The sequence below is a fragment of the Benincasa hispida genome, chromosome 7, assembly GCF_027475165.1.
Source record: "Benincasa hispida cultivar pf3 chromosome 7, pf3_genome.v1.1, whole genome shotgun sequence".
NCBI classification, from domain to species: domain Eukaryota; kingdom Viridiplantae; phylum Streptophyta; class Magnoliopsida; order Cucurbitales; family Cucurbitaceae; genus Benincasa; species Benincasa hispida.
In genome coordinates, this window is record NC_143484.1 from 58,077,079 (window position 1) to 58,093,380 (window position 16,302).

The 16,302-nt window shown below is 34.1% G+C and overlaps 1 long non-coding RNA gene across 2 annotated transcripts; it reads right to left on the reverse strand.

Annotated features, from left to right (window-relative positions):
* Nucleotides 1-10,451: 10,451 nt before the first annotated feature.
* On the reverse strand, nt 10,452-14,985 carry LOC120081207 (uncharacterized). 2 transcript variants are annotated; one of them, XR_016530550.1, is made up of 3 exons: nt 12,643-14,967; nt 11,196-12,322; nt 10,452-11,035 (listed from the first exon to the last, which is right to left on the reverse strand). It is a non-coding gene; the product is annotated as an uncharacterized LOC120081207 (long non-coding RNA). The 2 variants fall into 2 exon arrangements; XR_016530549.1 differs by having other exon boundaries at nt 11,196-14,985.
* Nucleotides 14,986-16,302: the final 1,317 nt, after the last annotated feature.

A 16,302-nucleotide genomic window follows, 5' to 3' on the forward strand; every position in this document is an offset into this window, starting at 1 on the left:
CTTGATTTTACTCAGTTGTTTGTTTTATTTGCTTTACCACAAACCAATAAACCTAAAATCCCTGGTTATCTATATGTAACTTAAGCACGTATGTGGTGACATACAAGTGGATCATGTATTGAGTGATAACCAAAATGGTTTGTAGTACGTGGATATAGGCGGAAAACCTTATCCTGGTAACGCTATGGATGCGGCCAACTTTGTGGAATGGTCACAAGTATTGTGACTTGTCACAGATGGTCTGATCCTGATCATTCGTGTTGGGGACATGCGAGCAGGGGTGTCCTATACAAAGAGTTTGTATAAAACCTGACCACGAAGTGTTAACGTCTCGTTATATAACACCGTTCATGAAAAAAACTTCACTTCACTAGGACGACTATAGGTAACATGACCTTAATCCTGAGTGAGTTAGGAACTTCTGCTATTGAGGGTGGTCCTTTGATTTGCATGGGTGTGAGTGGCCAATTCGCCGACTCAAACTTACCACTTTGGGGATTCGTTTGATTTGGGAGCTGGAAATTCAACTACACAAGATGGAATTCACTCATTCCTCGAAGTAGGGGCAAGTAGATAGATAGCTCCCACAAGGGCTGATTCTAGGGCTTGAACGATGTGGCGCCACACACATTCTCTTGACACGAGAGGTGTTCACACATAGTTGGACTATGTTGTATTGTTCATTAGAGGAATCAGTGGTATTTAAGGAGTGAGATGTAACTACAGGGACAAAACGATAAATTGGGCCCAGCTGTACTTACGAGCATCTATGAAGGATCATCGTACTCATGATTGGTTATATCCGATGAACATAGAAATATATTTGTGGTAAGAAGAGTTCAGTTGTTGGACTTTAGTAGAATGTCTGACAGTGAACGGATGGTGGATCTCGTGGCTAAAGAGTTTAGTTACTATTCACATACCATTGAAGCTTCGAGCCACAAGTCCATAAGGTCCCCTTTGTAGCTTGGATAAAGTCGAGAATCAGTTTTTGGGTCAGTTTGAAATGTCCAAATTGACAAGAGGGAGTTTGATTATATATGATATAATTGAACTGGTTAATTATATACGATATAATTGACTAAATGTATGAGATACATTATTTGGAGGAAATTAGATATAAATATGATTTATATCAAGTAGAGGAGAAATTAATATAATAGATATATGATATCAAAATATAGGTTAAGAATATAATATGATTATATTCATTAAGTAATTAATTAGGCAGTTATGTGATAATTGGTTGAGGATTTCTCCGGAATCGTGTGAAAGTGGGAAGATCAAATTAGGTTCTTGTAACTGAAGAATAAAAATAAAAATTGTTTTCATTTTGTAAAAAATTTGAAAATTTGCTCACGGTGTGAAACTTCACGATGCTTAGCGTTGAGAGCCTATATGATAGTACCCATCATCCTAAACGATCGCACACTCGCACACTAAACGATTGCTTACCTTTTCTAAATGATCGCTTAGCACACTGAGCAGACATAAACGATCACTTAACATTTGCTAGACGATCGCTTAGTAAAACCTACACGATCGTGTACCTTTTCCCAAACGACAAGCACCCAACTATACGATAATCATCTACTATCTCCCACTTGCTTGTTCGTACTGCACGATCGTCCTTTCCTCCTCCCTCTACCTATTCCATCAAAGTCCACTCTTTGGATTCACACTCTGAGAATACCGAGGGCTTCGAGTGGTGGTGTCGCCCCCGATTGTTGCTTGTTCGTGCGCTGCCGTTCGTATAGACGATCGTGGTGCTTTTAGGCGACCGATTGTTGGGCGATAAGAAGCATAGAGGAGTCGCTTCCGCTGACTGAGTTCGAGTGAAGATTGTCTTCAACTGGTACATTTACTCAATCTTTTTGTATTTAAATTATTATAGCATGCCTATAATTAGTGTTACAATGCATATCTCTTTGTTAGAATGTGTGCGTGGTAATTCGGTCACAATGAAATCGGAAAGATCCGAACCCGCTCATAGATAATCTTGTTTGAGAGTTCCTTCAACTCAAATTTAGAACTAAAGTACCAAAAGCTGTCAGCTTCTAATCTTCCTTTTCTTGAGCTGTGACTGCATTTGGTAGAGTAGATGGATCAAGAAGGGCCTTGTGAGCCTTACATTGGCCAAGGATGGCTCTGATTTTGACTTTACACAAGCCAAAATCACCATTTTCATCAAATTTCTCCACTTCAAACCTTACTACTGCCATGACTTCACTAAATCTTGATTATTGATTCTCCAAGAACTGAAATCTTGATAGCCTTTATTCTGTGATACCAGTTTGTTGGGTATTGTTTTAATTTTAAGCCCAAAAGTTGAATAAAGAGGTCTGATCCAGCATGAAATAAGAAAGTTTGGTAAAAGGAAAGGTTGAGAAACTACCGCGTCTATGAGCTGAACGTCGACCACGTGGTGAAGAATTCTTCACTTCTCTAATGTGAAGATGAGATATGCATATGGAAATGATTTTGGTAAAGAAATTTCTCTCTCTAGACTGAGATACAAAGTTTTTCTCTTAACTCTCCTAAAACTCTCCTTTTGATCTACATCGATTCTCAGGTTAGAATCGATGATCTCAAACACACAGGTAATGAAAGAGAAATAGTATAAGGAGAAGAAGATACTAATGTACGTGGTTCGACCAATAGAGCCTACATCCACGAGAAGGGTGCCAAGTTCTTTTATTTAGCGCTATAAGAAGATAAGTTCTTTTCTTTTACAAATTTTCTTTTTGTATTTCGAGTGTAAGTAACAAATGTAAACAACTATGTACTTATAGACCATGGACTGTTACATGGTTTTTGTAATCTGTTTAAAGAAAAAAAAAGGTCGTTGAGATTAAACTCTTTACATTTAATTTATTTTACAAGTTTTGAAACTGTTTATTTTGTTTGTTTGGAGTGGATTCTTTCCATTGAAAGAGTTATACCAAATTCTGAGACCCTTTGATCTTTATTCTTATGTTCATTTATGTGTGAGATATTATGTTATATTTATGTCCATTTTCAGCAGATTTATTTTATGGTCAACCACTCAATTAATATTGGCCTGATCATTACTTTATTTATATTTGAATTGACTCTCTTTATTATAGGTTTAATGAAGTAATTATTTGAACTTATTGAAGTTATGTGCACTTAAGTGCACCTAACTTTCCTCACTTACCATTCTTATTGTATCTTCTATTTATACCTGAATTCCTCCTTCTATTTTTTCAAACTTCTCCACTACCTCCTCTGATACATTATGTTGGTACATCTCTACTCTAACTTTTTTTCTCACCTTTTTTTTAAACCGTTTTACATTTTCATATGTGTGGTTTGGGTGTTGTAATATATTTTGTTTCCTTTTTTCACCTCTGACTTCAACCTGATTCCATTCATATAAGGTAGCTGACAAATAAATGATTGCCCTACACAAGGTATGCTTCCTTCCTTCCTTATATTCTAAGTAAGATATGCAATTAACGTTTTCATGTTTTTGGTAGGAAACATCTTTTTCCTGTCCCCCTACATGTGGATTGTCTCGACCTCCATTCATCCGAACATAATCAAAAGGTATGTTCTAGTATATTTTTTTTTCTACTTCAATCGTATTGACCTACCATTTTGTCTAACTATACTTCTCATTCTTCCGTATAGGGCCCAAACTAATCGAACATACCTTTCATAACTAGTTTGATGTTCGTAATTTTTACGTTCGGAGTAATCTTTGTTATAGTCTATAGTTTGTTGCTTGACTTGGTGAACATTTGTAATGTATTGTGGTTTTGTATTTTTTCACTTGTATAGTGACCTCGTTGGGGACTGTTATGCTATCCATTTATTCAACATTTATGTTTACAATATATTAAATTTTTTATAATAATGTTAAGTTAGCAAGATTCAATATACATACATATAATATACCAATTCATAAGTAATTGAGTTGCACTATAACATGTATTTTGGTGGTATGTTTTACAAATTGAAAAGAATTAGAGTTTTTACAGTTATTGAAAAGAATACATTGAAAAAATCTGTTATGTTTTACAAATTGAAAAATATAGAGTTTTTCTAGTTTATGTCATAAAAGGGTTGAGAAAATATGTGCATAGTTGAAAATTAATCAACTAAGGAAAGCAAAAAATCAAAAAAAAAAAAAAAAAAAAAAAAAAGGAACCAATCTCATTTACAAAAACTGTATCAGATATCTCAACTCAGTTCAATTCAACTCTGCATCCAAACATAGACTTTCCAACTCAACTAAAACTCAACTTCTGCACACCAAACACATACAATAATTACCAACTTAACTCAATTCTGCATAACGAACACAAACAATTTAACTCTTAAGATAATTTTGTTGGGATTGATGCCCTAAATCTTGTAGGGTCCTGTAGTTTGTAAACACTTGTATGAACAAACAATCTATGATTTGTAATATATGATATTTTATTTACTTATGTCTATAAAATATATAATATTTTAGTTGCATTAACCACAAACCAATAAACTAAGATCCATGGTTATCGTTGTCATTTAAACATGTATATGGAGACATATAAGTGGATCGTATTTTAAGTGATAACCTAAATGGTTTGTAGTATATGAATAAGGTTGGATACCTTGTCCTGGTGATTTTACTAGGATGACCATAGGTAACTGATGACATGTAGAAATGCATGTCATCTCAGGCCTCTTACTTAGAATTATGAAGGTTGTTAGGCAGAATATGCGTCAATCATGTTAGGAATTCACGAGAAAAAGTGTTTGTGTTGATCAGCATGTTGCTAACCCGTTATTTTGCGTTATTATGCGTTCAATGTTCTATTTTTGTAGCTAACGCAGAAAATGAATGCAAACGCAGAAATCGGACCACCGCATAGACGACCGCATGCGAAGAAACACTCCATCGCAAAAGCAAACGCATTGATCAATGCATGGATGTTGCAGTAATAAGCCATATCATCCATCGCATGAGAGTTGCGCTCGTCAAGCGATTGCGGTCATCATGTAGAGTTGTGGTATTAAGTGAATGCGGCCATTGAATGATTGCGGCTACGCGACAACGCATTCTAATGGGATCAACGCAAAGTTGGTGGAATGAACGCATCAATGCATCTACCTCAAGAAAAACCAAAAGATAATGTTAACATTTCACCTATCACGCTGTTAGTGGCAGAGGTTCAGAAAAGGACTAACGCGCCGAATGTCAGACTCAGAGCTCAATTAATACTGTCGGCAACCCAGGCTCTATAAATAGAAGCCGATGAGAAAAAATTCAAGCGATCCAGGGTTTTCGCCCAAGGTTGAATCCAAGGTTTTCGCTTGAGGTTTGCCTAGGGCGAATCCTTGCGATCCAGACAACTGCGTGAGAAGATGACTGAGAGTTCTTCATCTCCTTTCTCCATTCCGAGTGATGACCGGAGCCTTCGACCGGAGCTAGATCTCGAGAGAGTCAGCTCCTCCGTCCATCCATGGCACCACCGGAAGCCTTAACACACATCCGTTGGGAGCAAATCTTTATTTTCAGCCGGTCATTTCCTTTTCCTTTCTTTTCTCATATTGTATTGTATGATATTATGGAATTATGGAATTAATACAATCTGTTTTTCAATGCATTTCTCTGATCCTTCGACTCCATCTCCATCTTCTTTACTTAGCATCTTTACTTTCATTGCAACACTTAGTGGAAGTGTTTGGGTATTGCATACATAGTCATGTGGATTAGGAATATGAAGCATGTAGCAACCTATCGAGAGGTGTGCGTTGCGCGAGTGTGTGAGTAATCTTATTTGCTTAGTGTGAAGCTGCTGCAATGCTTGTCTATAGGCTAACACACTGCTTGTCTATGAGTAAAGTCAGCAACAATCAACTGCCCGGGAGGGTAAGTGGTTGGACGCATTAAGCAATGTATGCATTGTTCACTAGGGATAGTAACAATCTTGCGTCAACCAAGTTCATGTGTTTGTCTTGTTTTATGTTGTACCCAACACCCCTTTAGAGCTATTCGAGAGAGAGTATAAAGAAAGAACCTAATGACTCGAGAGAGCTAGGTTGGAATCTAGACTCGAGAGAGCGAGATTAGATCGGCATAAGCAAGAGATAGGGACTTAGAGATAAGCATTGGTTGCTATTAACCCATCGCATGCATCCTAGAGATAGGATACGATCGAGTGCAGTCACCGCAGTGTTGTGTGCTTTTTGCATCATCGCATATGAAAAGAGTAGAGACTTAGGAATAAGCTCTATGAACACTTTTGCATTGAACACATGCGTCCTAGACTTAGGAGCACCGCATTTGCATTGGAAAATGATTTGTTGTGCATGAGTGTAGCATGATCGCATTGGCTTGCGTTGACTAGGGTTGCCTTCACAGTCACTCTTAAGGGTTGCAATGAGAACATCTCAGCATTTTATCTATTTTCCCACACATTTATTTCATATCAAGGTTTGTCGTATCTCTACCTTTCATGTATATTCTCATTCTGTTTAGATAGGAATAAGAGTAGGATTAACTTAGCAACATCTCCTCCATTCTTTTATTTACACCGCCGCATGCACATCACCGCAAACATATAGCTACAAGTCCCTGTGTTCGACCTGGGATTACCCAAGAAACTTGTGTTGGAATTATACTTGGTTCCAGCATAAGAAAACTTGTGGCAGGACGCATGGTCAGCGCTTACACTCATTAAAGCATTATCAGTCCAACGTATGAGCATCGACGCATGACTATCAACACATATCTTAGGAATATGCATCGCATACCGCGTCCACAGGATTTTGGTTGTCGAGTAAAATTGACTTCCAATTTCCCGCTATCAGTAACATGACCTTAATCCTGAGTGAGTTGTTCCTGCCTATGAGGGTTGTCCTTTGATTTGCATGGGTGAGAGTGACCAAATCACTGACTCTACAAGCCTACCATTTTGGGGATTCTTCTGATTAGGGAGTTGGGAACTCAGCTACACAAGATGGAATTCACTCCTTCCTCGAAACAAGGGTAAGATAAATTTCTCCCTTAAGGACTTATTCCGGGTCTTGAACAATGTGGCACCACACCCTCTCTTGGCTCGAAAGGGGTTCAGTCATAGTGGGACTATGATCTACTGTTCTTTAGAGGGATCAATGATACTTAAGGAGTTAGATGTAATTACAGGGGAAAAACGGTAATTTGGCCCACCTGTACTTATGAGCGATTTGTTTCGTACTGTTGATTGATTATATCCAATGGACACAGAAATATATTTGTAGTGCGAAGAGTGCAACTATCGGTCTTTAGTGGAGTGCCCGAAAATTAACTGATGGTGGACAATATGATTAAAGAGTTTAATCAGTTATTCATGTACCATTGGAGCTTCAAGCTATAGGTTCATAAGGTCCCCTTGGTAGCTCAATGGATTTAAGTTGAGAATCAATTTTTGGTTTAATTTGAAATGTTCAAATTAAAAAGAGAGAATTTTATTATATATGATATAATTAAATTAATTTTATTATATATGATATAATTGAAATAATGTATTTGATACATTATTGTTTGATTGGAGGAGCTAATATTTGAATATGATTCAAATATAATTTCTATGAATAAGATTCATAATTATTAAATTTAATATCAATATGATTTATATTAAATGTCATAAAATAAAGAAAAAGAACTATGGTTTATATATTGTATATGATGCAATATTAAAATTATAGGTTATAAATATAATATGATAAGTTAGTTATCATATTTATTTATATTTATTAATTGTTTGATAATTAAATATCTCTTTCACAATAACTACCCTTAGTGAGTAGTTATACGGTTTTATGGCAAAGTATAATAAAGATGAAAATTGGTTTTCTAATTATTCTACGAAAAACACACAACTGACCAGTTTAGTAATCGAGAAACTATACGATATTTTCAATATCTAAACGATCAAGTACCTAGTCTATTAATAGACTTCATCTTCTACACGATAGTCCAGTTATTGACTCGATCGTCTTCCTCCTTCACATTAAACCTTCCCTCAAACCAAAATAAGCCATAGCCCACCACTCCTAGATTCTCACATCGAGAATATCAAGGTAATCTTATAGTAGTGTCCGGTTTTCGCTGTACGAGGGAGACCGAGTTGTTCGACATATTGGTGAATGATCGAGGGATTATTCTTAAAGAAGAGGTTCTTCAAAGGTATAATCTCTTATCCTTTGTATTTAATTCGGAAAGCATGTTGTAATTTAACATTTGTGCATAATCTGTTCTGTATAACTGTAAATGTATGAGTTCATTCACAATGGAATTTGGATGATCCGTTTCTGCTCATAGGTTTTCTGTAAAACAAGTTCCTTCAAGTTTAATTCTCTATATAATAATTATCAACTCAACTCCGCTTTTATCGCACGCCAAACACCCCATTAGTGGAGAAAGTTCCAACATTGAATCGCCGAATGTTGTCAAACAAACACCCAACTTAAAATTTTTATTTGAATAAATAACTAAATTTAACTATGAAAAAATTTGTTCAATTAGATAAATGACCAAATAATTTTTTAATTGATTAGTTAAGATTTATTGGAGGACTGAAATACCTCTAACAACTTACAATATTCAAATAATCAAATATAGAGTAGCTAAATTACATGTCACTTCAAATAAGAAAAACATTATGAATGGAAGAATTGTAATGGACAGTAGTTTTAGGGTTAATAATCATGTATATAGTAATATTGTAAATGAATTGTAAATATAGTAAAATCTAATAGAGATGAGATAGACTCTATCATTGATAGTGTCCTATTAGCAAATATACTACACTTCAAGAGTTGAATATAAACTTTACTCTATCTAAAAAAACTTATATATTGAGTTATATTTCTTAGTACATTGGGTTTGATTGCTATATTTATAATTGTCCATTTTTTAAGGAAAATTTGTAAAAATGGCATCCTTTTAGGGGTCCAACGAAAATTTGGCCCAAGTTTAAAAATCAAATGAAAAGTGGCTTTCGGCTAACATCAATCTCATTCCTCCTCTCGTTTCTCATTCCTTCTTCTTACTTCTTTCACAATAAGAAATTTGATTTTTTCCGACGGAAAATTTTTCGACGCAAAAAAAAAAACATGTGGGAAAAACCATTTTTCTGACTTCTTTTTTTTCAAATAATGAAAAGATGATATCCCGACGATAATTTTAATAACATCGGAAAAATATGCTCTCCCGACATCGTTTTTAGACCGTCGGCATAAAAAATTTTGGCAAAAGAGTTTGATGACTTCTTCCGACATTGCAATCTTTGGACCATACTTATCCCTACGCTATAGACAAGGTGTCGAGATTAAAAAAACTTGGAAAAATTTTAATTAAGGGATCTCCTGACGAAAGTTTAAACTACCATCAGGAGAACCTAGTTTGCCTGATGCCATTTACAAGCGAATTAAAAACATATCTTTTCCCTCTTCTTCTTTCATCAGCCGCCCAACCCCCTTTTCTTGTCCCTATTCTTTTCTCATTTTTCTCCTTTGCACCACACCATCCCTCTTTTCTTCTCCCTCTTGTTTTTTTTATTTTTTTAATTTTTTTTTTGCACCACGCCATATGGCCCTGCACCCGCATCAACACCCACGACACCACGCCATCCGCCATCTGGTGCTGCTATCGAGCCTACGACTGGTGGGCTGCTACACTTCCATCGCTGCACGATTCTGGTAAGCATTTGCTTTTTCTGTATTTTGTTTCGGAGGAGATTTACAATAAAGAGGCCCACAACTTTACAAGCTAAGCCTTTGCTTCTTCTATATCTTTTATTTGGGTAGATTATCCTCCATTATGATTGGCTTAACTTCTTAGTGCAGATTTTGTGTAATGTATGCCCATTAGGCTCTTCGTTTAGTTTAATAAAGTTTCTATTTGGGCTACCAAGAGGAGTAAATATAACCAAATGTTTTCAGATTAAACATAAAAGTAAATCGATTTTTTATTTGATTAATTAATGGTTAATATATTACAAAAAGACTTCTTTTTATTTGAAATTGAAGTCCAAAAGGTTAATTTTAGCATTTATGATTTTTTTTTACTTGAAATTTGTTAAACTATGTTATGTCAAACTTCTAAATAGAGGAGGATAGATTTATTTAGTTTAAATTTAGCTTTTTGGTTAATTTTTACTTGAAATTTGTTGAAATCATGTATGTAAAAATTGTAAAAGATAAATAAAGTAAGTTCATTTACTTTAAATTTAGTATGTTGGTTTTTATTTGTTTAAAGTTTTGATGGATAGAAAATCTTGCTTGTTAGTGTTGGGTTTTGGCAAAATATTAGAAATGCAGTTTGTCCCACATCGGATAAATTGAGGAATGGGGATGAGCTCCAAACCTATAAATGGAGCCTATGTTTCTAGTTTCAAGTCTTCATAGTTAGAACTTTAAGCTTAGTGTATCAACTCTAATTAAATTCCTTTAGAGAATAGTAGTCAAAAGCTTTGAGAGATTGCTATTGTAATTGGGATCGTAACAATTTTTCACATAGTGAACAATTTTTCACATAGTGGATCTCTTTGGCCAAATGAAAAATGAAAAGGAGCTAGCCAGATCTGACAAGAGACGGACATCTCCGTCCCCTTAAATCTAATTGTAACTCCCCTCGATCGAACCCATTTTACCTCGAGCTCACCAGGTGCTTCTATAATAGGAACAACCGCCTCTCCAGGACAAGGATTCCCAACCTCACTGCTGTATCTCAGCACTGCCATGGGGATAGAAGTCCTGCTTTAAGGACAACGCCCTTTCGAGAACAAGCTTCCTAGAGGAAACTATGAAACCTATCCAAAGCCCCTTGAGAATTGAACCTAGGGTGCTCAAATTCTGGCTAAGGATCACGACCTCTTTGACTAGAACTAGAAACGTTTCTCCCTCTTTCTCTCCTAGGACCCATAACGAATGACTAATTTAAAGCTCACAAAATCGGGCTCTAAACCTAGGGGAAATCGACAAACTTGGCAAAATCAACCTAACCCCACTCAAAATATATAAAAAATCACACCAAATCCACCTGCACAGAAAAATCCCAAATATTTTATTGAAATCTTCAACAAATTACGAACCATCAATTTCAACACACTTCAATTTGAGCCAAAAATCACAAAATATTAAGAGTCTCAACCTAATTAAGTAAATCTACATAAGAAATCAACATGAAAATCAAAATTTACCTTAGGTTGAAGAGAATTCCAAAGTGTGTGAGAAAAATCCTTAAAAATCGGAATGGATAGGAAACCCACAGATTCAAGGTGAAAAGTGAGGAAGTTTGAAGGTTTGATGGAATTTATGGAAGAAAAACAAAGGATTCGAGTTTTGGGTGAAAAATCGGTGGAGGAGTGTGCAGAAATTGAGAGAAATCGAAAAGAGAAAGATGAAGAAAACTTAGCCCAAAAGTTGTTGCCCCTTTTTTTTAAATTTTTTTTAAAAACTAAACCTTTCCTAATTATATTTAAAAATTAAAAGCCTAAACTAAAATTTAAAACTAATTTTTAAAAATAACTAACCTAGAATTAAAACACTAGAAAGAAATTTAAAATAAAAAAATTCACCTGGTTGTCTCCAAAAAACGCAAATTTTTAATGTCGCTCGACACGACCTATCTTCTGTCAAGGCACAAAGAAATTCTCGTATTTCGCTAGTCCTTTCTTAGATGAGTCTATATAGCCTGGTAAGGCCATATGAGGGTTCCCATCGTTTGAAAAGAACTAGATAGATCGAATTTTGTATTTTTATTTTTTTATAAACGACAAAGGAAATAAAATAAAAGACTCAAGAACTGACTCTTTAGAAAATAAAGACTCTGACTTTCTGACTTGCAAGGAAAAGATGAACAATATTAAAAAATGTAAGAAATACCAGGAGAAAGATCTGAACAAGGCTCGGAAACCTCTAACTTTTTTATCTGAGACTCCTCAAAGTAAAGCTTAGACTCATACTTAACCTTACTAACTTGTCCTGGACATGGCAAAGGATAAACATCGTCTTTGCAAGTCCTAAGTTCCTCCACAAATTTGGCCTTAGTGGTATGGGCAGTGGAAGGCTGAAGATGACTTTCCAATGTAAGCATGGGGGCTTGGATCTCCAGGTGAGACTCAATGGATTCCTGTGCACACTAAAAGGAACCATCAACAAGTTCATACATTTTAAAATTGAAAGTCTTACCTTGACCGAAAATTTGAGGAACCAGCTGCTCAACGGAATCATCGATGTGAGTCACTCCACAGATCAACTCAGTACTCTCATAATGGAAGCTATCCTACTGGAAACTCAATGGTTTCTGATGGCTAAAGGGAGGTTCCTGCACAAATTCACCAGAGCTGTTAGAAAGTTTCCTAACCAAATCTTCTAAAGAAATACTTAAATTGGCAGAAGAAGAAGAGTGCATCGATGTTTGACTTTTAAGCTCATTAAATTCTTGAACAAGAGAGGTTAGTTCAGATATTTGACTTTTAAGCTCATTAAATTCAATTTTAAATTGGCAGAAATACTTGAACAAGAGAGGTTAGTTCAGATATTTGACTTTTAAGCTCATTAAATTCAATTTTAAATTGGCAGAAATACTTGAACAAGAGAGGTTAGTTCAGATATTTGACTTTTAAGATCATTAAATTCACTTACCTCTTGTTTTCTTCGTTGAACTTTGTACTTCATACCAAACGCATAATAGATATTCATATCATCTACCATGAGAAAAACAAGTAGACACAAGAAAAGAAAAGAAAAATTGGGGGGTTTTAAAGTTACAAATCAAATTCAACTAAGAGAGATTAATTGGCTTGCTCCCCGACAGTGACGCCATTTTGATATTACGTCGTTAATAAACCTCAAACCTGAGAAAAAAATATATTTATAAAAAGATCACCGAACTACTTGTATCACTACAAAGACATAACAATAGTGGCAAGAACGGAGTCAAACCACATAGGTGCTAAGAATTAAATATCTCTATAGCTGCTAAGAATTAAATATCTCTATAGCTAAATTTGACTATGTAAAAGCAATAAAAAAACTGGGTTTTTGGTTTTGGATAAATTTGAAAACATAATTGAAATTAAAGTGCAGAGGATAAATGTAAACAGGGATTGGTTTATCTAGTTCTCAAATCAAGATAGACATTTATTGAAATTTCTATCATCGTTTTTTGGCAATTAATTATGCAATTGATATGTGCATACGCAACTACTCGCTTGATTCGATCTAACTAGCCTCTATAGTGGTGGATAGCTAGCAAGTACCAAGCCAAGAAAGTGTCCTAACTATTAATTAAGGTTGGAAAACCAATACCCTAATTAATCTACATGCTTCTAAATTCTATAGGGTTTGATAGCAGCCAACTAAAAACACATGCATGACGATTTGGGATTCAACTATGTCGATTAATTGACAAGATAACTATATTCAATCAATCGATTTTATCTTTGAACCTAGCATTCATGAATCCTAGGAATAGCCATCAAATGCACAATTAAATAAAAATACTTAGTTTATTTTAGCTATACATTCAAGTAAGAACGTGACATAACTAAAATCTATTAGCTATGCAAGATTATGCGTGAAAAGTCAACCTCAAAATCATGCTTTAAAAAATTAAGTCGGACCCAAAGAAATTATAAAATCAGAATACAATCATTAATTAAACCAGAAAACTCAAGAGATTATAAAGAATTCTCAATCCAAGAACTAGATAAAAAGTTATCTCATTGATTCATAGACAAACCCATGAGATACCATCCAATCCATGATTACAATTCAAAATAAAAGCAATAAAGCCCACCTAATGGTGCTGAAAGAATAGGGAGGAAAAAGAAGAACAGACCTCTCCTCGGCCTCCATAAAATACAACATCCCTTTTGAGCTAAATCGAAGAGAGACTTTTATACAACTAATCGCAGCATTGCAACGCTGCCTTGCGATTGGGCTGAAGACGAAAGCACGCGCGACTGGGTTAGCGTCAAAAGATCTAAAGAGTGATAACAACTGATAGCTGCTATCAGTGATAATCACGATAGAAGGTTATTAGTGATAGCCACTGTGTTAATCTTTCAAAGTTGATACTAATTTATTACAGTCTATCAGTGATAACCACTAATAATTTTCCATCACTGGTATAGCTCAATCTTTCAAAGTTGTTAGTTTTCTTTCAATGTTGATAACTACTTATAAAAGTCTATCATTGATAGGCACTGGTAGCCTTAACTGTTAATACTTCAAGGTTGATTCCAATTGATGAAAGTGTATCAATGATAGCCATTGATAACTAAAAGCAAACTAAAGCTAATATTTCAAGATTGCATTAATATTTCTCAAATTGAAAGCTATCACTAATAGCAGCTATCTGTAGCAGCAGCTAATAGTTGCTACTAGTGGCTACCACTGATAATTGCTATCAGTGATAGCTTTCAATTTGAGAAAATCGGGAAGAAGCGAGTAAAATGGTGACTAGGCGTGGGTTTTTTTAGTCTTTTACCATTTTTTGTTTTATATATGCAATTATTTTATCCTTACTACATATTCTATTATTTTGGGCTTGAATTCCATTTATCCAACTAGCCCTTTATAAATTAGGGTTAATTACTAAGGTAAACTTAGGCTAAGTCATTTATCTAAGTTATGTTAATTCGCCAAATATAACACTTATATTGGATAGTTTAACATAATGTTTTAATTCACTAAACACTTTAATGAATTAATGCATCATTGCATGCTTATAAAATTTTGACTAATTCACCTTCCAGATCGGTTTCCAAGTAGGAGTATTCCCTTATGGTCAGCTTAAATACCCCAATTCCAGACAGAACGTTCCTAGTCAAAGATCCTTTATAGTCAATATTTTATAAATTTAATCTTTTATTATCTTATTTTAATCCTATCAGAATAAGTAAGAGATTATTTTATTTATAATCTTATTAGAAATATTATAACATAAAATTTTAATTTCCAATATTTAAACCTTTTAAAAACATTAATTAAAACTCTATGTTTGCATATAACTCTTTATTATAGCTTTTAATTTCCATGTCATATAACTTTTATATCAAAGAAATTAAAGTTTATAACATGCATCTAATGACATTACTAATATAACAATTATATTTAAACTATGTAATATTATGCTTCATGTATCATTTGTTTGCATTAACAACCATAATATAACACTTGTATAAATATTAATGAAAATAAAACTATATAGTATACATGCTTTAATCATACATTAAACTATGTAACATAACACTAATATTATAATTAGGCATATTATATAATATACATCATGTATATACTTTATAGAAAAAACATAAATTTTAAATATAACAATTACATTTAGATATGATATACTTAACCTATGTTGAAATTTTAATCTACACGACATACTATATGCAACATACAAAAACCTACAAGACATACTATATGCAACATACAAAAAAGTAAATTTTGGCATTCCTAGAATAATTACAATAATTTTAAATTTTCTATCTCCGTGGTAAATATTTTTCCAAGATCTCAAATTATGGCTCAAAAAACTTAATTTTTGGCCAACTTCCATATCAATCATGCCCAAAAAAACTGCACTATCCAGGAGAATCTATGACAAATAAACAACGTAATCAGACAGTCAGAAGCTTTTCAAGACCCACAAAAGATGATGATCAGACAACACGGGCACAAAGACTTCTTGGGTCTGCACTCTGAATATCATTTTTTTCATCTCTATTTCTAGCCTTTATCACAACAATAAAAAACCACGAACGACAAGGACTTACTTACTCAATTTACAAACAATTTGCCCAAAACAATGGATCCTTACATTAATCAAATCAAAGTAAATTATAAATCTAAATTTCAAAATCCATAAACATCTATGCAAACCCAAATTTTAAAATTGTATATCACATATGTACAAAAAAATTGAACCCATCATTTTAATTCTGATTTTCAATCTAAACCAAAAAATTTTTTAAAAAAATTAACTATGATACTAATTGAAGGGATTCAGTCCTAATGCGGAAGAATTTTATCCTTTTTGTCTTTGAATTTGAGAGAAAAGATTTTTTTTTCCAGAATTAAAAGAAAATCTAGGTTAAGCAAACTGTGAAAATTGAAAAAAAAAAAAAAAAAAAAAAAAAAAAACAGAAAAAGAAGTTAACCTTTGAAGAACTATTCTTTGATTTTTTCCAAGACTTTCTACGCACTACTACTTAATAGCTTGAGCACCACCAAAAGTGTCCTCCCGCTATGTCTCAAGCAAGAATGCAAGTTTGTGAGATTTTTTTTTTTTTTTTT